Source organism: Marmota monax, unplaced genomic scaffold, assembly GCF_021218885.2.
Source record: "Marmota monax isolate L192 unplaced genomic scaffold, Marmota_monax_Labrador192_F-V1.1 WCK01_AAM20220418_F8-fsc00031, whole genome shotgun sequence".
Classification (NCBI taxonomy): Eukaryota; Metazoa; Chordata; class Mammalia; order Rodentia; family Sciuridae; genus Marmota; species Marmota monax.
Window position 1 is genome coordinate 14830508 of NW_026695197.1, and position 24624 is coordinate 14855131.

The 24624-nt window shown below is 37.4% G+C and overlaps 1 long non-coding RNA gene across 1 annotated transcript in view; it reads right to left on the reverse strand.

Moving 5' to 3' along the window:
• Positions 1 to 24624, reverse strand: part of LOC124081977 (uncharacterized) — a 78382-nt gene that overhangs the window by 15712 nt on the left and 38046 nt on the right. The gene's annotated exons all lie outside the window — the stretch shown is intronic.

Genomic DNA, 24624 nt, shown 5'->3' on the forward strand with positions numbered 1-24624 from the left:
CATATATCACAAATTATAATAAATAATTTTTTAAAATTGTGGAAGGAATATGGACAACTATTACTGGGTACATAATCACCAGATGGAGGCTCTGTTGAACTGTGACTTGCCATGAAGCCACACTTGGTACAACCTCCAACATTGACTACTTGTCATCACATTTTTCCTTACTCTCAACTATCATCACAGTTGTTTGGGGTCCCTCATTTGAGAGTAAACCAAGTTGTCATTCTTAAGGGGTATAAATCCTATCTATATTTCCTTTTTGTGTTTTCCATTAGTTTAGGAACATAAAATGACTAAGGGATACTCTTCAGGAACCCCAGAGTTTCAAATAGAGTTTATGGTCCTCTTGTGGTATAGCAGTTATTTTCCCCCTTGGTAGGAAATAAATCAACTTAACCAATAAAATATACTTCTTGCATTGCCTAGTAGTTCTGTGACATAAATATCAGATGTCAGCCATTCCAGTTCAATCAAATCATCATTGTGTCTCTGGTGAGGGCATTTATTCATTGAGAACAAAGATCTCCAAATCAGTAGATTAGGATCAAGATAGAAAAGCTTTGCAGCATATGCTTCTTGAACACCAATGCTTCACCAGCCATGTGCCAAGTAAGGGCCAGAGCAGAGTTAGAGGAATACATAATGGAGAGGGACACTGACACCTTTTGAAAGCTTTGTGATGCTTGATCTCTGTAAGCCAAGGATGATGTTAGGAGATATTTCCATTGACATGGCTTCCAAATTTCATTTGGAATGATGAGATTCCAAAGAGGCAGGGTCCACACCAAAGCTGTAACCTCTAGAGACAACGTAAGTACAATTACCATAGTAGGCAGAAAACAAAAAAAAAAAAAAAAAAAAAAACAGTGGCAGTCTCAATGTGGCACCATAATTCTGCATGGATTGTTGCAGATGACTGAAAGATCATGCTTTCCTTAGAACAGATGGGCAACATGTACTAGCAGTGCTTTATCTATATCTTTATAAGGATAACCTGTATCCTAAATGGGAAGTTATTATTTCGAGAAAGTTGTAAGAAGACATAAGTGGAAAGAGAATAGGTAAGACAACTGAGTTACAGTCATGACTATTGACCCAAAGACTTCTCTTGGAACTTCATCTTTTCTAATTTTAAAATGAGAATAATAAAATGATTTAAAAAGTTAATAATAGGGGCCAAGATTGTAGCTCAGTGGTAGAACTTGCCTAGCATGAGTGAGGCCCTGGGCTTGATCCTCAGCACCACATAAATATAAACAAATAATATGAAGGTATAAAAAATGCAATAACATTATTTTTAAAAGTTAATAATAGCCAGTATGTACTGAGTGTGTACAATGTACCAAGCACTGTTTCATACACTTGCCATGAATTATATCATCCACTCTTCTTATTAGATATGTTTTATTATCAAACCCATCTTGTAGTTGAAGAAACTGAAATACAGAAAGGTTAACAATCTATTGAGCTTCAACAGCTAGTTAGTGGTAATCTAGGGTCTTAGGTCCATGCTCATGATGCTATTTAGTCATGGATGAAACCTCTTCCGTCTTAGTTTTAATGTCTGTAGCTTTTTTTTTTTTTTTTTGAGATAGATATAACTATCTCAAAAATGTCCCAAAGTGATCCCCAGGAATGACCAATTTTAAGTAAACAAAAACCAACTTCCTAAAATTAGACTGATTGTGTAATTTAACTCAGGTGGACTAAATTGGCTATAAATTCTTTTACCAGACATCCATGCCCCACAGGCTTCTGGGCACTAGAACAAAAATAACCAAGTGCATAATGATCACAACTGGGACAACTTGCCCAAACAAATCTCTGTGCCAAAACACTCTGGAGAGAAAGAGAAATAATTTCCTATCAACACCCTAATCATTCTGGGAGACTACTTCATAAATAACTGCCAAAGCAGAAACAGAGTGGTGGGTGGGTGGGAAGGATGGTCACAGGGTGCTTCAAGGATGGCACTGGATTTTATGTGGGATACTCATGCTCCAAGTCCTCTTAACTGCTCACAACAAGGAACTTGTTATAATCATCATGGAAAATTAGCAGGTTCAAACTTCAGATTTTACAGAAGAGAATATGGAGGCTTAAAAAAAAAAAAAACATAGCTAAACCAGAACTCATCCATCCTGAATTCCCAGTCCTTCTCTCTGTCAAAACTGCATTGCCAGTCCAAGCCCTTTGTCACTCTGAGCATCAGTTTTCTCACTTGTAGAATGGGAATAACTTTACATGTTCTAACCACCTATTACATATGGTTGAATAAGATTAAATGAAATAATGTGGGGAAAAGTATATTCCATTGGTCTGAGGGCTTGGAATGCAACATTTCCTTCTCATTTAGTGACCATTTACACCGACTTCAGCAGGCAAGTCCTAGGGTACCCAGGAACAGACCTGCAGTTTAAAAAGAGACACATCATTGGAGGTTGAACAACAGGCTAGGTATAAAATGGACAGAATGGGAGTATGCATGGGAAAGCCAAGCAGATGGTAGGAAAACAAAACCTAGAAAATGCCATTTAGTAAACCACAAAATATTATTTAGGGGAAAACTGACATCCTACTGCTTGCATTATTAAAGCTCACACCATTATTAAAGACACACTATTTCAAAATGTGCCAGGTGGATTGAGCTCCATTTATCATAGAAGCAAGTAAAGATGTCCTAGTTAGGGTTTGTCTGAATTTAAATCCACATTCTTTCTGCTTGTGTTTTCTGTGTTCTTATAAGCACCGCTCTCCCAGTAGAGTCTGCTTATCCCCAGTGGGCTTCAGTCAGCCAACTTTGAAATAATGATATGTCCCATTGATTGTACAGTTACTTTTCTCTCAACTTGTATTCAACACCTAGTATAGACTAGAGACTACACCCAGTGCTTAATGTGTGTTATCTCATTTAACCCTCCCAACTACATGGTGAAGAAGATTGTTGTACACTACTGATATGTTCTTATAACCTTCAGGAACCAGTGAGTGGAAGAGTCAAGACTGAAACTGAGACAATCTAAATCAAAGGTCTTTACTTCTAACACCCTATAATTTTTCCTTCCTGTGTTCCTCTTGGTTAATTCATCGTCTTGAGCTACAATTTCAACCCACATGTGCAGGGAATAAATCTCCTACATTACTTCAAGTGTGCAATAGTAGTTTTACAAATATTTAAGCTCTCATATTGATACAAAATTGCCACCTCATTTTAGATGATTTTAGAAGGAACAACAGGTCTTGATGTCTAAAAAGCATAGGCAGCCAGATTCCAGGTTAATGTAGAAAAGAGTTTTGTGTCTGTTGCCTTGCTCCAATAAGTGGAAATAGCCATTCTGTGAGTGTGGCCAGCAAAAATTATTGATCAGCAGAGGTTGTCAGAGACCATCTGTTGAGGATGGCTGCCATGGGAAGAGGGGTTTCTATTCTGAAGCCCCTCTATTGTGGTTATAGTTTTATGACAACAAATATCAGCAAAGGATAAGTGAGAACACCCTTTGTGAACCATGATTTTGCACAATGACTCCACACCCAAAGTGGTGAGACTACTCTTGTAAAACAGTGGAGAAGCAAAACCAATGCCTGGGAATTGAGAAAGTGAGTCCTCTCCTGGGCTTGCTCTCTTCTAAAGGCATAATCCTACCCCCTGTCTGAAATTTTTCTCTGTCTCATTTTCAAGTTTAACTCTCCCATCTTCATGGAACATCTCAAATCTCACCTCTTTCACAAAGAGCTTCTCTGGACTAGCTTCTGCCTTGACAATACCTCACCACAACCACCACCACTAGTGAACTCTACCAACACTTTATCTTCTCTGAAAGTCAGTACATTTCTTGTAAGGAGCCAACCATAGGAGCTGTCAAATAGCAGAGGAATAAAAGTCCCCTCAGAATAAGGATATTGAAGAAAAGAATTCAGAAAGGAAAATGTGACCTCACACTAAATCCTAAATTGTTGACTATCAGCCCAAGAGGGTGGAAAACATAACATCTGGTTTTCTGGTGGAACCCAAGCAGTCATCACAGTGGTTGGCACATTGTAGATACTTTTAAAAATTATCAACAGAAGGAGGGAGAGAGGAGAGGAGGAAGGAAGCAAAAGTGGGCCAGTCATGTTTGTGTAATAGTGAAAAGACTAGACTAATAAGAACAATGTGCATCTGTGTTAAGCAGCTGGTATTAGGACAAATAAGCAATGTAGGCTCAGATTATGAAGAGCACAGAAAGTCTGTATGAGACCTTAAGGCTGGATGCAGAAACTTTACAACATTCTGAACTGCATTAATTCTTTTCACATCTTCCATTAGACTGCAAATCATGTAAGAGTAGGCTTCTTAGCTTATTTTTCTACATATCACAAGTTTATTTAGTGTGTGCAATAATTGCTTGAGGAATAAATAAACAAATGAATAAATTAATCTCTGCTTGACACATTCCAGAGATAATTGATTTTTTGCTCTTTGCCAACATTCTGGTTCTCGCCTGGTGGCTTCTCTCTTCTACAGAGAAGATCCAAGGTAATATGACCATTTATCCAACTTGATTACTATGAAGTTAAACTTAATGAACCTTGCCTTGTGGAAGATATTTATCATTAGATCAACCTCACCTCTGCAGTGCCATTCTAAAATCCCTACTGTCTAGCTTCACTGGTAGCCAATTTCCAAGACTGAGTCATGCTCTTGGAAAAGAACTGAATAGAAAGCTTAATAACCAGAGAATTTAAAAATATACCCAACCCCTGACAAACCACTTTATGAAAAGTGTTTCCATCCTTTTTTTCTGTCTAGAATACTCTTAAATTGTCAATAGACCTTTATTTTATTTATTAATTTATTGATATGTGGTGCTGAGAATCAAACCCAGTGTCTCACACATGCTAGGCAAGCGCTCTACCACTGAGCCACAACCCCAGCCCCTAAAATAGTCTTAAATCAATAAGAACTTGTCCTTTCCAAGATGGGAATATTGAGTTTGTGCATATACAGTAAAAGATGTGCACACATAGTGAAAAAGGGGCAGGGAGAAAGAGGCTGCGGTCAGACAGCCCTGACTTCAAATGTGTCTCTGCTACTCACTAACCCTGCCATTCTGAACAATTTACTTTCTTTAGACTCAGTTTTTTCATCTGAAAAACTCATTACAATAATGCTGACCATATTTTCAAATATTGTAGTAGAAACATTTATGCACACAGTTTGAGCTAGGTTTTGTATATGGTAAGTACTAATAGGTTTTAATCTAACAATGACATGAGAATTTTCCTAAAGAAACAGACCTGCTTTCCCCAGCAAAGCCTCTTGCCCTGTAATTTCTTACTCCTTTCCTTCATTAGAATACAACTTTCTCCTTTGCCTTCTAGCACTTGACTAATAAGATACTTTATCAGAGTGATATAATCCTCATTTTAACAAGAAAATTCTAGATGTCTTATCTTTAATAGTAAAAATTTAATCTTAATATTACTAAATTGACAAATATAGGCTGGCAGAAAGCCATCAGAGAAAAATGTTGGGGTTTTAAATTGTTTGAAGTTAGCTGGAATTCCTTAACATTTTGTCTGTGCAGGTGACTATGTTTGATTAATCAGGAATTTGTCACTGGGCCAAAATCTGATGAGATGAATTTCAGCAGAACAAATTTAAAAATCCCACATTCAAATTCAAAACATCAGGTTTACAAATGGAGAATGGAGCTTATTTGGGGAATACTCATGTGCAAAATATGCACGATGTTGTTTGACCACTTTTAAAAGCTAACAAAATTAGGTTGAGACACACACACCTGTGAAGATGTCATCATCTGATGATCCAAGCTACTCAGGATAGAATTCAGGATACCTGTCTTAATTGCCTACACAAGACAATGAAAGGTCTAAATACCAAGTGAAATGAGTCGCATACCCTCCTATGCAAACAAGTATCGCTACCCCCAAGCCTGGAAGGTTAAAGGAAGATAGAGATGGTTGAAGGGCTCTCTGTAAGGAGAGGATATAGAGATGCTCTCTGAGACTCCAAGACAGAACTCTGTGTGCTTGTCAGGAACCGTGGATACAACTGCTTTGCCCGCTTAAAAGAAAGAACTTGCTAGCAAGTAGAAATAAGCAAAAATGAAAGATTATTTCACAAATAAATAAATTTCTTATTTCTGTTACTTCAAAAACTAGTAGAATTCTTGGTACATGGAAGAAGAAGAAAAGAAGGAAGGAAGAAAGGAAGGAAGGAAGGAAGGAAGGGAAAATGACCTGTCTGCCGGTGGCTGGAACCATCTCTTTCTGCTCTAAATTGGTCAGGATTTCTTCAGTGTATTTCATATAGTGTATGCCCTTTTCCAGAAAGTTTCCTCAAGTACCACCTGGACCACTCCTGCTTTAAACAGACACTGTCACAGTGAAATTCCACTTAGAACTAAGTCTATTTCTGAACGACAAGCCATGACAAAAGTGTTCATTTTAAGCATTAGATATTATTCTATAAATATGGTCAAAATTAAAGATGAAGGCCAGTGTTGCATAGATGAGAAATGTCTAGGAATAAGATCCAACATGGCAGCGGAAAGGGAATGAGCCACCCCGCGCCCGCACAGCCAGCAATGTAGATGTCGCCTAGTCAGAATACTCCATCTCCAAAAGTGTTAGAGGACTTCTATCCAGCTGCTCTCCGCAGAAATCACCAGCGCTGTGACCCCACACTGGACTCTGGGTCTCAGCGTTCTAGCAGGGCACCCGGCATTGGAGCAGGACTCAAAAGCCACAAATGTTATGGCTCCCACACAAGTCACTCAGCTGCTACCTACCCACAGCACAATGCCATCGCCCAGTTCCCACCACCTCACCAGGCTCCCTGGACTGCACCAGACACCCCAGCGCTGAAAGAAGACTGCCGCCATATTAGCTGTGGGCAGTTCCCAGATCGGATCTCTAGCAACCAGGTACCAGGTTTCCAACCTTCCCCTCCCCAGCGGCGGTAACCCAACAAGGTAGCTGACCAACACAGGTGTGCAGTGCGACCAGGAAGCTGCCCATGGGAGCCCTGGGGTAAGAGTTTGCTCAATTTGGAACTGCTAGGGGAGAGGGAGATAGGGCTAAAGTCTGGAGCCTAACAGAGACACCGGGAACTGGGAAATCTCCAGGCAAGAGAGGGAGATAGTACAGGAAACAAAAGTTACACAAGCAGTCCCAAAAAGAGACCCATGAGGTGCAGTCTTTCTGCAGGGACTGGTGGGTGCCATTCCCCACGTTCAGGTGCCCTGCGCCAGGACCAGTCTTCCCACCCTGGTTACCTCCACCATCCCCAGGGCAGAGACACCAGCTTACAACGGACAACACCACTTATTGGATGAGAAGAGAAGCAGGAAAGATATGGATCTCTAAACCTAGCTACAACCCTGGTTTCTTCCTTTGAGTTTTTTATTTGTTGTTTGGTTGTTTGGTTGGTTGGTTTTATCTCTTCTACCCCTCCATCCTCTGGCCCTCACATCCAACATATGTGAAACCAAGAACTTTGCATGAAATAGGACTTTAAGGACTGAGTCATCTCAATAATATAATATAGAGGTGTTGTACATGACCTTTTTTTTCTTTTCCTTTTTATTCTTTCATTTTTATTTCCTTCTCCAAATTTTACTGTTTTATCTGTATATTTCTAAATACATATGTGTGTTTGTTTTATGTACTCTATTGTCATTCCACGTACTTGCCTACCCTAAATTACTTCCTGTCAATTCTCTTGCTACTAACCCTCTTCATTAGATTTCTCCTTCACACTTTCTAGGATATATTAACTCGATATCCTCACATCCTACCTCCTCAGCATATCATCCTAAGCCCCACACCCAGTTTATTGTCCACTGTCAGAAAATGTAAACCTTTCTACAAAATTACTGATTATTTTTTAGATAATAATTGGATCCAACACTTCTATACCTTGAGACAAAACTGTAAACATCTTAATAACAACAAATTGTTCATAGGTGGATATTGTTGATATTGGAATCTGTTAACATTATCCTTCCCCACAAAGGAGAGGTCTTAGAACCCTACAAGACCACTAAAAACCTATAGGGTAAAAACAATAACAATCTATACCCACAGAGCTGGAAAGAAAGACACATGAGCAACATGAAAAGACAAGGGAAGAAAGTGTCCCAAACAAATGGCAGCCACAGCAGAAGAAATAACAGAGAAGGAGTTCAAAATGTACATGGTTAAAATGTTCTGTGAACTCAAGGCAGATATAGGAGAGCAAATGCAGGCAGTAAAAGATCATATCGACAAGAAGCTACATAAACAAATACAGGAAGCAAAAGATCACCTCAACAGGGAGATAGGGAGATAGAGGTGATAAAAAAAAAAACAGAAATCCTTGAAATGAAAGAAATAATAAACCAAATTAAAAGCTCAAATAAAAGCATCACCAACAGAGTACACCACTTAGAAGATAGGACATCAGACAATGAAGACAAAATATATAATCTTGAAAAGAACATAGAATACACAGTGATAATAGTAAGAAACCACAAGCAGAACATTCAAAAAATATGGGATAGCATAAAAAGTCCAAATTTAAGAGTCATTGGGATAGAGGAAGGCATAGAGGTCCAAACCAAAGGAATGAACAATCTATTCAATGAAATAATATCAGAAAACTTTCTAAACATGAAGAATGAGATGGAAATCCAAATTCAAGAAGCCTACAGGATGCCAAATGTACAAAATCACAACAGATCCACAAAAAGGCAAATTATAATGAAAATGCCCAACATACAGAATAAGGAGAGAATTTTAAAAGCCACAAGAGAAAGCATCAGATTACATATACAGGAAAACAAATTTGGATAACAGCAGATTTTCAACACAGACTCTGAAAGCTAGAAGATCCTGGAACAACATATATCAAGCTCTGAAAGAAAATGGGGGCTAACCAAGAATCTTGTATCCAGCAAAATTAAGCTTTAGATTTGAAGATGAAATAAAAACCTTCCATGATAAACAAAAGATTAATTAATTTATATCTAGAAAACCGACACTACAAAAAATCCTTGGAAAAATATTCCATGAAGAGGAAACAAAAAACAACAATGAAAATCAGCCTAGGGAAGTAGTACCCTAAAGGAAAAACTAATCAAAGAAGAAAATCAAGTCAAGTTAAATAACAAAAATAAACAAATATGGCTGGGAATACAAACCATGCCTTAATAGTAACCCTGAATGTTAATGGCTTAAACTCACCAATCAACAGACATAGGCTAGAAGATTGGATTTAAAAAAAACAACAACAACAATATGCTGCCTCCAGGAGACTCATCTGATAGAAAAAGACATACACAGACTGAAGGTGAAAGGTTGGGAAAAATCATACCACTCACATGGACTGCAGAAGCAAGCAGAGGTTTCCATCCTTGTATCAAATAAAGTAGACTTCAAGCCAAAGTTAATCAAGCAAGATAAAGATGGCCATTACATACTGCTCAAGGAAACCATACACTAAAAAGACATAACAATCATAAATATATATGCCTCAAACAATGGTGCAGCTATGTTCATCAAACAAATTCTTCTCAAGTTCAAGAGTCAAATTGATCACAACACAATAGACTTGGGTGACTTTAACACACCTCTCTCACCACTGGATAGATCTTCAAAAAAAATCAAAGTTGAATAAAGAAACTATAGAACTCAATAATACAATCAATAACTTAGACTTAACTGACATATAGAATATTTCAACCTGCATCAAGCAGATACACTTTCTTCTCAGCAGCACATGGTTCTTTCTCTAAAATAGACCATATACTATGCCACAAAGCAATTCTTAGCAAATACAAAAAAGTAGAGATACTACCATGTATTTTATCAGGTCATAATGGAATGAAATTGGAAATTAATGACAAAATAAAAAATGAAAATTTCTCCAACACATGGAGACTAAACAGGATGCTACTAAATGAACAATGGGTTGCAGAAGACATCAAAGAGGAGATTAAAAAATTATTAGAGGTAAATGAAAACATAGACATAACATATAGAAATCTCTGGGACACTATGAAAGCAGTTCTGAGAGGAAAGATCATTGCATGGGGCTCATTCCTTAAAAGAAAAAAAAGTCAACAAATAAATAACCTCATTTTACATCTCAAAGCCCTAGGAAAAAAAGAACAAATCAACAGAAAAAGCAGAAGGCAAGAAATAATTAAAATTAGAGCTGAAATCAATGAAATCAAAATAAAAGAAATGATTGAAAAAATAGACAAAACAAAAAGTTGGTTCCTTGAAAAAATAAATAAAATTGACAGGCCCTTAGCTATGCTTATGAAGAGAAGAGAAAGAACTCAAATTATCAACATATGTGATGAAAAAGATAATATCACAACAGACAATACAGAAATACAGAGGATAATTAGAAATTATTTTGAAAACTTATACTCCAATAAAATAGAAGATATTTAAGGTATCGACAAATTTTTTAAGTCATACGAATTGCCCAGACTGAATCAGGAAGATATACACAATTTAAACAGACCAATATTAAGTGATGAAATAGAAGAGGTCATCAGAAGTCTACCAACCAAGAAAAGCCCAGGACCAGATGATTACACAGCCGAGTTCTACAAGACCTTAAAAGAAGAACTAGTACCAATACTCTTTAATTTATTTCAGGAAATAGAAAAAGAGGCAGCACTTCCAAACTCATTCTGTGAGGCCAATATCACCCTTATTCCAAAACAAGGCAAAGACACATCAAAGAAAGAAAACTTTAGACCAATATCTCTTATGGACATAGACGCAAAAATTCTCAATAAAAGTCTGGCAAATTGAATACAAAAACATATCAAAAAGATCATGCACAATGATCAAGTGGGATTCATCTCAGGTATGTAAGGTTGGTTCAACATAAGGAAATCAATAAATGTAATTTACCACATCAATACACTCAATCATAAGAATCATGATCATCTCAATAGATGCAGAAAAAGCATTTGACAAAATATAGCACCCCTTTATGTTCAAAACACTAGAAAAACTAGGGGTAACAGAAACATATCTCAACATCGTAAAGGCTATCTATGGTAAGCCCCAGGTCAACATCATTCTAAATGGAGAAAAATTTAAGGCATTCCCTCTAAAAACTGGAACAAGACAGGGATGCCCTCTTTCACCACTTCTATTTAACACAGTCCTTGAAACACTGGCCATAGCAATTACACAGATGAAACAAATTAAAGGGATATGTTTAGGAAAAGAAGAACTTAAATTAACACTATTTGCTGATGATATGATTCTATACCTAGAAGACCCAAAAAGCACCACCAGAAATTTTCTAGAACTAGTAAACGAATTCAGCAAAATAGCAGGTTATAAAATCAACACCCATAAATCAAAGGCATTTCTGTATATCAGTGACAAGTCCTCTGAGACGGAAATGAAGAAAACTACCCCATTTACAATAGCCTCAATAAAATAAAATAAAACACTTTGGAATCAACTTAACAAAAGAGTGAAAGATCTATACAATGAAAACTATAGTACCTTAAAGAAAGAAATCAAAGAAGACCTTAGAAGATGGAAAGACCTACCTTGCTCTTGGATAGGCAGAATTAATATTATCAAACTGGCCATACTTCCAAAAGCACTATACAGATTTAATGCAATTCCGATCAAAATTCCAAAGGCATTCCTCATAGAAATAGAAAAAGCAATCAAAAAATTCGTCTGGAAAAATAAGAGACCCAAAATAGCTAAAGCAATCCTTAGCAGGAAGAATGAAGCAGGTGGCATCACTATACCAGAACTTAAACTATACTACAGAGCAATAGAAACAAAAATAGCATGGTATTGGCACAAAAACAGATGGGTAGACCAATGGTACAGAATAGAGGACACAGAGACTAACCCACAAAATTACAATTATCTTATATTAGACAAAGATGCCAAAAACATGCATTAGAGAAAAGATTGCCTCTTCAACAAACGGTGCTGGGAAAACTGGAAATCCATATGCAACAAAAAGAAATTAAACCCCTATCTCTCACCATGCACAAAACTCAATTCAAAATTGATCAAGGACCTAGGAATAAAACCAGAGACTCTGCGTCTAATAGAAGAAAAAGTAGGCCCTAATCTCCATCATGTGGTATTAGGCCCCAACTTCCTTAATAGGACTCCTATAGTGCAAGAATTAAATCCAAGAATCAATAAATGGGATGGACTCAAACTAAAAAGTTTCTTCTCAGCAAAAGAAACAATCTGTTAGGTCAATAGAGAGCCTACACCTTGGGAGCAAAATTTTACCCCTCACACATCAGATAGAGCACTAATCTCTCGTGTATATACAGAACTCAAAAAAACACCAAAAAAACAAAAATGAATAACCCAATGAATAAATGGGCCAAACACATAAACAGACACTTCTCAGAAGAGGATATTCAATCAATCAACAAATATATGAAAAAATGTTCATCATCTCTAGCAATTAGAGAAATGCAAATCAAAACTACTCTAAGATACCATCTCACTCCAGTCAAATGGCAGCTATTATGGAGACAAACAACAATAAGTGTTGGCAAGGATGTGGGGGAAAAGCCACACTCATACATTGCTGGTGGGACTGCAAATTGGTGCAGCCAATATGGAAAGCAGTATGGAGATTCCTTGGAAATCTGGGAATGGAACCACCATTTGACCCAGCTATCCCTCTCCTCAGACTATACCCAAAGGACTTAAAAACATCATACTACAGTGACACAGCCACATCAATGTTTATAGAAGCACAATTCACAATAGGGAAGCTGTGGAGCAAACCTAGATGCCCTTCAGTGGATGAATGGGGAAAAAATGTGGCATATATACAAAATGGAATTTTACTCAACAATAAAAGAGAATAAAATAATGGCATTTGCAGGTAAATGGATGGCGTTGGGGAAGATAATTCTAAGTGAAGTTAGCCAATCCCAAAAAAACAAATGCTGAATGTTTTCTCTGATATAAGGAAGCTGACTCATAATGGGGTAGGGAGGGGGAGCATGGGAGGAATAGACGAATTCTAGATAGGGCAGAGGGGTGGGAGGAAAAGGGAGGGGGCAGGGGATTAGCAAGGATGCTGGAATGTGATAGACATCATTATCCAAAGTACATGTATGAAGACATGAATTGATGTGAGCATACTTTATATACAAACGGAGGTATGAAAAATTGTTCTATATGTGTAATAAGAAATATGATGCATTCCACTGTCATGAATTTAAAAAATAAAACCAATTAAAAAAGAGTAATATACAAACAACAACAAAAAAATTGAAGATGAACGCACGAAACATAATGATTTTTAACAGATCTGTATTTTCTTAGACTTTACATTGCACTCATTTTCTAATAATCAATGTACCTTTAAACAAGATGCTGAGTTTGTCTGTGCTTTGAAGTTTCACATCATATAATTCAGCGTGTTTCCACAAGTTCCTGTTATATTTAAGAATGTCATGGTATTAATTAGTAACCCATTTTCTAAATTTTAACAGACTCAAAACATAAAATCACCATACTATAATAGTCCCTAGTTAACTTGGTGATATGCCTTAACTACCCACCATCTCTTTTTGATGTCCCTGATTGACTACTAGGTTTATTGTTTGACTTATTTAACCCTTAGATTGATCAAAAGAACAACCTAGATTTGAACTCAGGAAATTGGTGTTCGAATCCCAGAATTCTAACTTGTAAAGATGTGGTCTAGAGCAATTCACATACCTCCTTTGAGGCCCAGTGTCCTCATATTTTGACTGAGATAAATAGTTACTCCATCTGACCTCTCTGTTTTATGGCAAAATTACCTGACATATCCCATATGAAGATGCTTAGTGACCTATAAAGAGTTCGAAATAATCATATGCATTATCATCCTCACTGTTCAAGTTTATGAGCAAAAAAAAAATCCTTATTTTATTCTCAAGATAAAATAACCCACAAGGAGGCCACCATTGCAATGACTGCTGAATAACTGGCTGGAAGCATCACACAGGGATAGCAATGAAAAGGGGACCAAGTTCCATGGATGGATGTTTTATTTTGTATAACTGAAGCAGTAGTAACACCCAGTTTGTAATAATGTATTCTATAAACTTCTGCTTTTGATATTTTGTTATCACTAGGAGCAGTTTGAAGTTTAATTGAAGCCTATGTAGACTTCCTACACCCTGGGAAACACCCTGATTTTAAGGCCACTTTTATGACACCTTGCCTTGTGGCATATAGATGAAGCAATGCATTGAGACCTTTGCACTTTGAATTCTGATTGCAGGCCCATAAGTCTAATTACTTGTGATAAACTAGTAATCGCCTCTAAAGACATTCACACCTCAATCCCCAGAACCTATGAAAATGTGACATTCCATTGCAAATGGGATTTTGAAAGATGTGATTGTGTTAAGGATTTTGTTCAATCCAATGTCATTATCATAAACCTATAAGAGAGAAGCAGTAGAGTTAGAAGTCTGAAGGAAATGTTGATCCATTGCATAGATGTCAGAGCATGTAGGGCTATGAGCCAAGGAATGCAGATGGTCTCTAAAAGCTGGATAACAGATTCTTCCCTAGAGACTCCAGGAAAAAAAAATACAGACAACCCTGCTGATACCTTGATTTTTACACCATGGAGCCGATTTTGAATTTTTCAGCCTCCAGAATTATAAGGAAATAGATGCATGTTATTATAAGCCATAACATTTGTAGTAATTTGTTAAAACAGCAGCAATAAGAGATTAATACACCAACTTTATAAAAATGATTACTTCTCTAAAATAATTGCCTTAAACATCTAAACATCTAACATCAGTTCTGGCATTCTATAGATATTATCATATACCTGATTAAATCCAGTTTTTCTTATAGCAGTATAGTTAGAGGTTTCATAGATAGTTAATTTTCTGTTGTTTCTAGAAATGAGTTGTTTCTATGTTTTTTGATTATTTGTTTTGCTTCTGTTGTGTTTATTTGCTTGAAATATATATACTTTCATTTTTCCTGGAATGAAATAGGAATGGAAATACATGAAAAAAAATTCAACAAAGAGTATTGACTTCAAAGTCAGATACTTGGTTTCTAGACCCTTTCCTAAAAAGTGACTTTTACTTACCTCTCTGACTTGCTTACATGTTCTCCCCCACCCATCTGCCCTCTATCTCTATTTCCTAGAGCAGTCATAACCAATTGCCACACACTAAGTGGCTTCAAACAATAGAAATTTATGTTTTCACAGTTCAGGAAGCCAAAAGTCCAAACTCATGGTGTCAGCAGCATGCATTCCTTTTTGGAACCTCAGTGAGAGAATTTGTTGGTGCCACTTCTTAGCTTCTGGTGGCTGCCAGCAATTCTTGGCATTTCTTGGCTTTTAAGTGTAGCATTCCACTTTCTCATTCTGTCATCTCCTGAACTTTCTCCCCTTTGTCTTCTCTGTGTCTATTCTGTCCTCCTCTAAGGACACTGGTCATTAGATTTAGGGTCCTCCTTAATCTAGTATGACCTCTGTATTCTCTGGAGAAACAAGAGTCCATAGCATGCGTATGTCTACATATGCAAAGAGATTTATGGAATTGGCTCACATAATTTATGGAGGCTAACAAGTCCAAAGATCTGTAATTGGCAAACTGGAGATCCAGGAGAGCCAAAAATGTAGTTCTAATCCAAGCACCAGCAGGCTCCAGATGCAGGAAAAGCCAATGGTTGAGTCCAAAGGAAGAAAAAGAAAAAAAAAATGCCCTAGGTGGAAGGCAATCAGGAATTAACCCTTATTTTTGAGGTAAGGTGCTTTTTTCTAAATTTAGAAAAATTGAGGCTGGCCTACTATGTTAGAAAGGGCAATCTGCTTTATTCAATGTATCTATTTGAATGTTAAACTCAACCTAAAATACTCTCACAAAGATATCCAGAATAATAATTGACAAAATACCTGGGCACCCATACCCCAGTCAAGTTGGCACATAAAATTCATCATCACCTTCTCATTTTAACTAATTACATATGCAAAGACTCTATTTCCAAGTAAGGTCACATGTGAGATTGCAGGTGGACATGAACTTGGGGTGTTCACTATCCAGCCCTCTACACCTTTCCCTTTTCTCACTTTAGGAAGTGAGGGTCTAGACCTTGAGCAGCACCTTATCCACTGAAATGCTGGTGGGAAATTCTCTGCAGGATAGATTCAGGTCCTCCATGCAATGGAGCTCCAGGTGCTGATAAGATTGGAACATGCTGTTTTGAACAAATGGGACAGGCATCTTTACCTCTGGCCCTTGCTGAGGCTTTACTTCATAGATAAGCCCTGTGAGTCTCAGGAGAGGAGAAAATTCTCTTTTCCAGGTCTTGTTTGATTATAGAAACATCCTTCTGTTTTTCTCAGTTTACTTCTGAACACCTCTCAACCCAGAGTTCTCCAACTTCCTTTTAAAGTATAAAGAGTTCTTAGACTCCCAGTGTTGGTTTAAATTATATTTATTATAATGTTACTTAAATATAAATAAACATAAAACTACCTATAAATCCCTTATGCTTCTGACTCTTATAGAACTATAAAAACCAAACAAATGTGCAAACTAATTTCAAAGAAAACCAATAAAATTAAAATTAACAACATTAATTTTATGTGATATTATTTTGCTGGAATTATATCACTGCTCATAATACACACATGGTATGTTCTGTTCTGGTGCAGTTCAACAAATCTATTACAATGTGCCACAGGTGACTGGATTCTTCCACCAGCTTGTTTTTTTCCCTATTCAAATTCCAGAAAAGCTTTATTTGCACAACTCCCAGGGATGCCATTAGCCTTCTTATGGAGGAAGCACACCATGTATATATTTCTTATACCTCTGTTCTTTCCTTATTACTAGTAAGCATTAGATAGCTCTCCTTTGTATTGATGCCATAATAAACACAAATAGAAACTAAGCAATGAAATTTGTGGTTGGGTTTACAAAGTGGGCCCCGAAAAGATCCAGCGTGTCCTTGTTTTTTTATGACCATTGTCATTTATCTAAAATTGAAAATTTAAAATCCATGTATAAATGAGAGATTGTTTGCAAATCATTTTAAACTTTAAGTCTTTGGAACTCATTTTAAAAGCATTAACTACAGATGCTATTTGTTCTTTCACATGAACCTGAAACTCCCTCAGCAGATTAGCTTAGCTCTTATATTTTTTTCTCTTCCTGGGAACCAAGGAATCAGTGTTATGTGTGAAGATGTTACTCAACCACAGACCTGAAATACTTGTCTCTGTTTAGGACATCATGGCCATTAACATTCCCTTACACGACTTTATGTAGAAAAATTGTGCATGGTACTGTGTGACTTCTGCAGACTCATAGCTCAACCTTCAGAAAGAAAAGAACAAAGTCTAATGACCTCTCCAAAATATCTTTCTAATACTGTTCAGGTACAGATTTCATTTAATTCAGACTTAACTGTTTTGTGAAGAGACCAGTAGGAATTAGAGAGGTCCAAATTTCATTTTTCTCTTTCCTATCTAGTAAACATAACAACTCAAACTAGCATAACAAAGTGTTAAAGAGGTAGAGGTCTTTAATGGACTGCTTTAATGAACAGGTAAGAACAGTTTAAAATTAGCACAATGATTGTTTTCTTGCAAATTGATTCTCTGCTATTCTATTAAGCACTTTAATTCTCTGCAATCTTGTTTACCCCAGTAATTTGCTAAGAAAGCCCTTTCTTTCATTGGTAGAGTAGAAGCAACATTTAGCGCAGTCCAGTCCAAATAAGCAACAGTTTCAAATTAGTAGCATCTGATTTAATTAGGTTTTACTAACAGGGAGTCAGGGAAATGCATTAACTGACTTGGCCCACTGGGGGTTCCCTTTGTGTTCTGACAATAATTGCTGCCATTTTCTTTGCTGCCTGTTGCTTCTCTCCTGGCTGCTTTCTCATTTACAATAGTGTGGAGAACTTTTTGACAAATCTCACTCAACCTCACCAGCATTTCCAGTTCAGCAGGTGGTGGATGAAAGATGATTGAGCTGTCAGTCTGCTGTGATGAGATTAGAGGGTCACCAGAAGGCCACCCCACCCAAATCATTACTACACTGCAGAAAGTCCTGAAGGAGCCATGGAATAGACATCCTCAATGTTAACATTAGTTCATGAGGATTTTTAGAGTTTTAGCTCATTTTTTATCATATCACAGTATCCCTTCTCCCCTTTCTACAAACCACATATTTTAGTCAGCTTTTTTGCCACTGTGACTCAAAGATCTCACCAGAACAAATGTAGAGGAGGAAAGTTTATTTGGAGGCTTACAGTTGAAGTGGTCTCAGTCCATGGGCAGCCAGGTTCATTCCTCGGGGCTCAAGGTGAGGCAGAACATCATGGCAGAAGAGTGTGGCAGAGGGATGCAGATCAAATAGTGATCAGAAAGCAGATAGAGAGGTCTCCTCTTGCCAAATACAAAATATATAACCCAAAGTTGTGCCCCCAATGACCACTTACTCCACCCACACCCTACAGCCTTCAATTACCACTGAGTTGATAATTGAGGTAAGGCTTTCAAAACCCAATAATTTCTCCACTGAACCTACATTGTCTCATATGTGAGCTTTTGAGGGACACCTCACATCCAAACCATAACAGCACACATTCAGGGTTGTATGTAACACCAGTTTCAATTACATTCCTATGCTGTGACTTTGTAGCCAAAGGTAATTTGGAGGATGGGGTTACTTTTCTTCCCGTTTTTGCTCAATTCTATAGGAACCATCATCATCCTAAGTCCCTGGCATAATTCTGATGAGCCTGGAATTATATAATTACTACCTTAGGATAAAATAACTATGACAATAATAGTTTGAAAGTGTGTTGGACTGTGTCGAATTCACGATTAAATACTCAAGGGATGTTAAGGAAAAATAAGTACAGATATTTCCATCATTAATTTTTATTATCAGAGCCCACATTTGCTGACTACCCACTGACTCCACAATCATATTTCTACCTGGTGCCAATCACGGTGCTATAGAGCAGGTGGTGTAACAATGCAGAAAAATATCCCTACTTTGAGTTGGCAAACCTAGGTCCTATAGCTGAAATAAAGTGAACTCATTACATCCCTTTCTCCTAGTCTCAAAGAAATCCATTTTTAAATGAGGGGGAGAGGATAAATTAAAATGATGTGTAATATTGTCTTGAAGGAAATTAGCACTGTTGGGAAAATTCATATTCAGAAGTTATTTCAACCAATCACCAGGATGGCATTTTTCTCCCAAACATAATATTAATAATCTTTACCAGACCTAAAATAACACTTACTTTATTCTCCTCTGGTTCTAAAAATACATAGTGGCCTGAATGCCAAAATCTAATTTGTAATTTTCACAGCTGAATCACATCCATTTCCTTCTAAACAGGATATACTTGTGGGCCCTGCCACCAATGCCCAACAGTGGCCCAACCCAAAGCCCAACAGCTCCCCTGGGGAGGGGCTCAAAGGGTTAGGTTCCATGAATAGTAAGACTGAAAAAAGAGCATCTCTGATGCAGAAGATATTCAGTCAAGAGAAAGTTGTAATAGAAGACATTGAAAGCTCTTCCCATCTGTATAGTCTCCGTGCTGGAGGCCTTGTGGCTCATAAAATGTGACCAACATCCTAGGTAGGCTATGAATGCAAACCAGATATTCTAATTTGCAGCTTCTAATTTCATACCGTATCTTATGGTGGCTCTGGTCTATAGCTCAAGAAATAAAATGGTGCTGTTTTTTTCATTGAGAAAAACAATTTGTAAGGAAAACAAAAAACAAATTAGCAAACCATTTTCTCAAACTCATAAAGCCTCTCCAAGCCTCAGCATAGAGAAAAAAGACAGATATCCACAAAGGTCACAGAGATATTCACATCTGGAAAGCTAAGAACAAACCACTGGGAGAAGGTTTGGCCCATGGAGGACATCACCTCCTTTTGGTTAGGGAGCCCCTGAGAGGAAGAAGCAGGAATAACATCTTATGAACTTTCCTGTGGCTGCTGGGCAGAAACTGAGGAAAGATTAGGGGTAATTTTAGAGCTAATGGGATAATGGCCTTTCTGTGGCTAGAATAGTATTTGTAAGGATTTTTTTACAAAAGGATAGTGGCATGATAACGTAAGAGCATAGTTGTCAATAGTAATTCCATATTTTTATAATTCAAAGAATGAACATAGGTTCAAAATACATACTTGTCAACATTAGGAACAGTAAGAACAAAAACTCTCTAACCAGTTCATGCCTACAACAGGAACCAAGGAATATTCTATGTAGAGTAGTAATTTTTAGGGGAATCTATACTAGAGGATAAAAATGTAGAACCTGGAGCCCAAACTGAATTTACCAGCTTTACCCCATGTTAGGTAGGTTACTAATCACTTATTCTCTCAGAGGCCTGATTTTTCCATTTTTATGAGCTATTAATACATTCTTTGGAATATTGCATTAAGATTGAGTGAGATGAAGGCCAGGAGCAGTGGTGCACATGTATTAATTCCAACAACTCAGCAGGCTGAGGCAGGAGAATTTTAAGTTCAATGCCAGCCTTGGCAACTTAGCAAGACTTTGTCATAAAATAAGAAATAAAAAGAACTAGGGGTATTGCTCAGTGGTAAAGCAGCCCCTGAGTTCCATCCCCAGTACCGATAAGTAAATAAATAAATAAATTGATAAATGCAGAACTCTTAATAGAGATTTAGATTCTTCTTATTATAAATCCATTTAGATTTTGCAGTATGTTAAATGATCTAGAAATTACATTAGTCTGAAATAATGAGAGTGGTAATCTTAAATTAATTAGTTGCCTTTAATTCAAATCTAATATTTTACATGAATAAGCCATGATTCAAAGAGAGAGCAATTTACTCATGATGACAGAGGTAGGTAGTCTCAGAGGCAGAACTGTGAGTCTTCTGACATCAGGCCAGTGTTCTTTCCCTGGTACCATGTTCACTTACGTTAGGGACACATATACATATCTTAAACATCCCCCGGTTTTCCTATGGATCTTCATGGCTTATTCTTCACTAAAGGAACAAGCTTCCAAATTGTACTACCACTCCATAACATAAGATTTCATAGAGTGAGTGTTCCTTGATTTTCCACAACATTATGATCTGACTTTTACCTGTTTGATCATTTGACACCTACAATCAAATGTGTGTGTTCTAGATGGAGCTAGCCCATAAGCCATCATTGGCCACTCACGTGTTACTTTGGATGATTTGATATTTGTATATTGGCATATCTACCTTATAGTATTAATGAGACCTTGTAATCTCAAATCCCATTACTCAACTAAAAAAAATGAAGATCCCCACAGAGTGTGAACTTCAAATCACTCTCCCAGAGCATGTACCAGTGGATCTATTAACCCATGACCTTGCATGAATAAGTAAATTTTTGATTTGGAATCCAAAGATTTAGATATTTTAAATGGAGGGATGCATGGAGAATCTGGACTCTGTCCTTCCATACCACATCATCATGGGACCAAATGACTAGGGTGCCAAGAAACCTATGCCCTGAGCCTATCTGAGAGTCTGAGCAAGCAGAGGAAAGAAGACAGTCCCATGCACAGAGGAGGGTAAGGCTCAACTTCCTAAAGGACTTTTGATCATTTCATTCCAGAGAACATATGAATGGGTTCCTTATTTCCATTTTTTTATTTTGCTAATTTATTACTCCTTAGTAGTCCTAGTATTATATTGACATGTATATGTCATATATAAGACATGTATGAGGACTGACCCTTCTGCTTCAAGCTTCAAGCTAGGACCCATTTATGCAATATGGGCAATAACTTGGGGCCTCAAATAGGAAGGAAAACTGAGCTGCCTGAATTCTATTCTGAATTACTATTAGGGCCATAAAGATGAACTTGCTGGCCAAAACACCAGAGGATTAATAAAGCTTTTCAGCAAACCCAAGTTCGTGAGGTTTTTAAATTTGAGAAGTCCTCCTCATTGTCCAAATTAATACCAAAATTTATAGAGATTAGCATCTGTTTTGGTGTCATTAAGGATGAGATTCACCCCACTCATTGAATCTCTTTTTGAGTCAGATGTATATGAGCCTATGCTTATAATTATCCATCCCAATTAACACACTTCATTTGTCTGTGAATGTCTCCCAAGCCACAGCTTCAGCTCTGGGTTCTCCTTAGTGCAAGTGTCACATTTACAACTGCTCATTAGACATTTGAGGATAAATGCCTGAGGATAGTCTAGCGCCACTTAAAACGAATATATTTAATATTTAGTTTATATCCTCTCCAAAGCATTCTATGTCACAAAGTCGCTCCTAAATGATACTTGTTGGGCACATCCATTATATTTCTGTTGACCTTGATATTAATATTCCTTGCACCATCATTCGCAGCTCACAAGACTTGCACATATTATCTTTAAGGACTCTGACCTTTCTATGAACCCTCCAGTTCAATCAATCACCAGTTTGTAAAGTATTTCTTGGGACATATCCACCTTTATCAACACCTAGATTCAGGGGTCTTATTGGGGCTTTTTGACTCTTTATTAAACTCTCTACTCTTAGATTCTCCCCTCATTTTAGTTTATCTATAGTTGCATCCATGGCATTCACTGAGGACTTCCTACTTCCCTCATGTTAAAATTTACTGAAAAGTATTTTAGGATCCCAGAATTGTAGTTTTTAAACTGTGGCAAAAAGCATGGGAGTCCCACAGAGGAAGAAGTGGCAAGCCAAGTGAGGTTTTCAGGGTTCTCTCATCCCCTCTTCCACCAAAGCTCATCTTTTTACTCCTGCTTAGTGTATTAGGATCTATACAGGTCTTCTTGAAAATCATCGGCACTAGCAAAACCCATTCTGCAAATCAATGGCTATAGTAAAAAAGGCAACACACCTTAGCCTGATCTTCTCCCAATGTAGCCCCATACTATAGCTTTGTAATTCCAATGCATCTTATTTCTCTTCGAGTTGAGTTTTCTCATTGACTGTCTCACTAAGTCTTAGGAGTTCACACCCTCTGTTCTCATCAGCCTTTACTGATAGTAAAGGTAGTCAATAATAGTTTTATGATTCACATTGCTTTCTACCTCTCTACCCTTCCAGTCCAAGAAAGGCTTACACTTCCTAGGATCATGGCTACAGTTTGAGACAATGGCTTTTGAGTGTAAGTGATTTGTGTGCCTTTCTCTCTCCTAAAGCAATGGGAACACTCCAGGAAGTGGTTCCCCCATCAGCTCCAGTCTCAGAGTGAGCATGAGAGTGCGGAGAGCCACCAGCAATGTAGGATAAGTGTGAGCTAACATTCAATGTTATAAGTCACTGAGATTATGAGATTTTGTTGTATTACTGTGCTCTTTTCTAAGCAATACACTATCTTTCCAAGGATGGGCTAAAGTCCTTCTTAAAGTGATTTTAAAAACATACATTTTAGTATGTTTTCTGAACTCATTACTTCTGCCCAGGAAAAGTGCTTCCCAATGAATTGCTACTCCATAGAACTCCATAAAAATATAATTCTTATACTCATGGCATTTAAGTCAATAGGCTGCCCCATAATTGCCTCATTATGTGGACCTGTGCATACTGTGTATCACGTAAGCCACGACTTCTTCAATGTAAATATTTCCTAGTGCATATTAGGGTGGAGGAAACGTTGCATTATGTGCTTTCTCCCAGTCCTGCCCTAGGCCCAAAGTACTTATTCCAAATGAAATTTTAGTTGAATCAAGGTCCAGGAGGTTGTTAAAGGAAAGGTAATCTAATAAAAACATGGGGGAAAATATACAGCCTAAGAATTATGTATGTGTGGATATGAGGAGAAGTTGAAGTATCTCAAAGGCTACTTGTAGATAATTTCCATTCTCATTATCCCTGTCTTCCTCCACTGTCTATAACCTCCTTGACTCAAATAGAAAACAAAGAGCTTTCAGAGGTCTAATACAAGGTGGTGTTAAGGTTGGTATATGCCCCTTGACATATCTCATGCTGGTGTCTTCTGAGAATTCCAAGACTGTCAGCTTTTACTTCCTGCTGTCATCAAACCTCCAAGTGTCCAGCTCAGGGATACTTAGTAAGTATCCATTTATGGATTGATGGAATGTTTTCAATTCCTCTCAGAGAACAGGCTCACTTTCCTGAGCTAATCAGTTGAAACATAAAATTGGTGACAACTCAGATTTACTAAAAAGAGCTGATAGTGGCAAATACTTACTTTTTATTAATAGTGTACCAGATAATTTGATATGCATTTTGCATGTATTAATGTAATATAGCATGGTGATTAGTAGAGGGGCCTGGGTCACGTTTCTATAACTTGAATTCTTGCTGTTTAATTACTTCCTATGTGACCTTGGATAGTCATTTTTTCTGCATCTGAAGTTTTTTTTTTTTTTTTCATCTGCAAAATGAGCTGATGATCATGATAGTATCTACTTCATGAGGTGGTTGTGAGTTTTAAAGGAAGCCACCTATGCATGGGTCTTAAAACCAATCCCACACACAGCACAACTTCTGTGTGTGCTGCACCATTTCCTGACGGGGGCCAGGCAGAACATACCATCAGAACCTAAAGAATGTTGCAGATGGAAGACACAAAAGCCAATATCTCAGC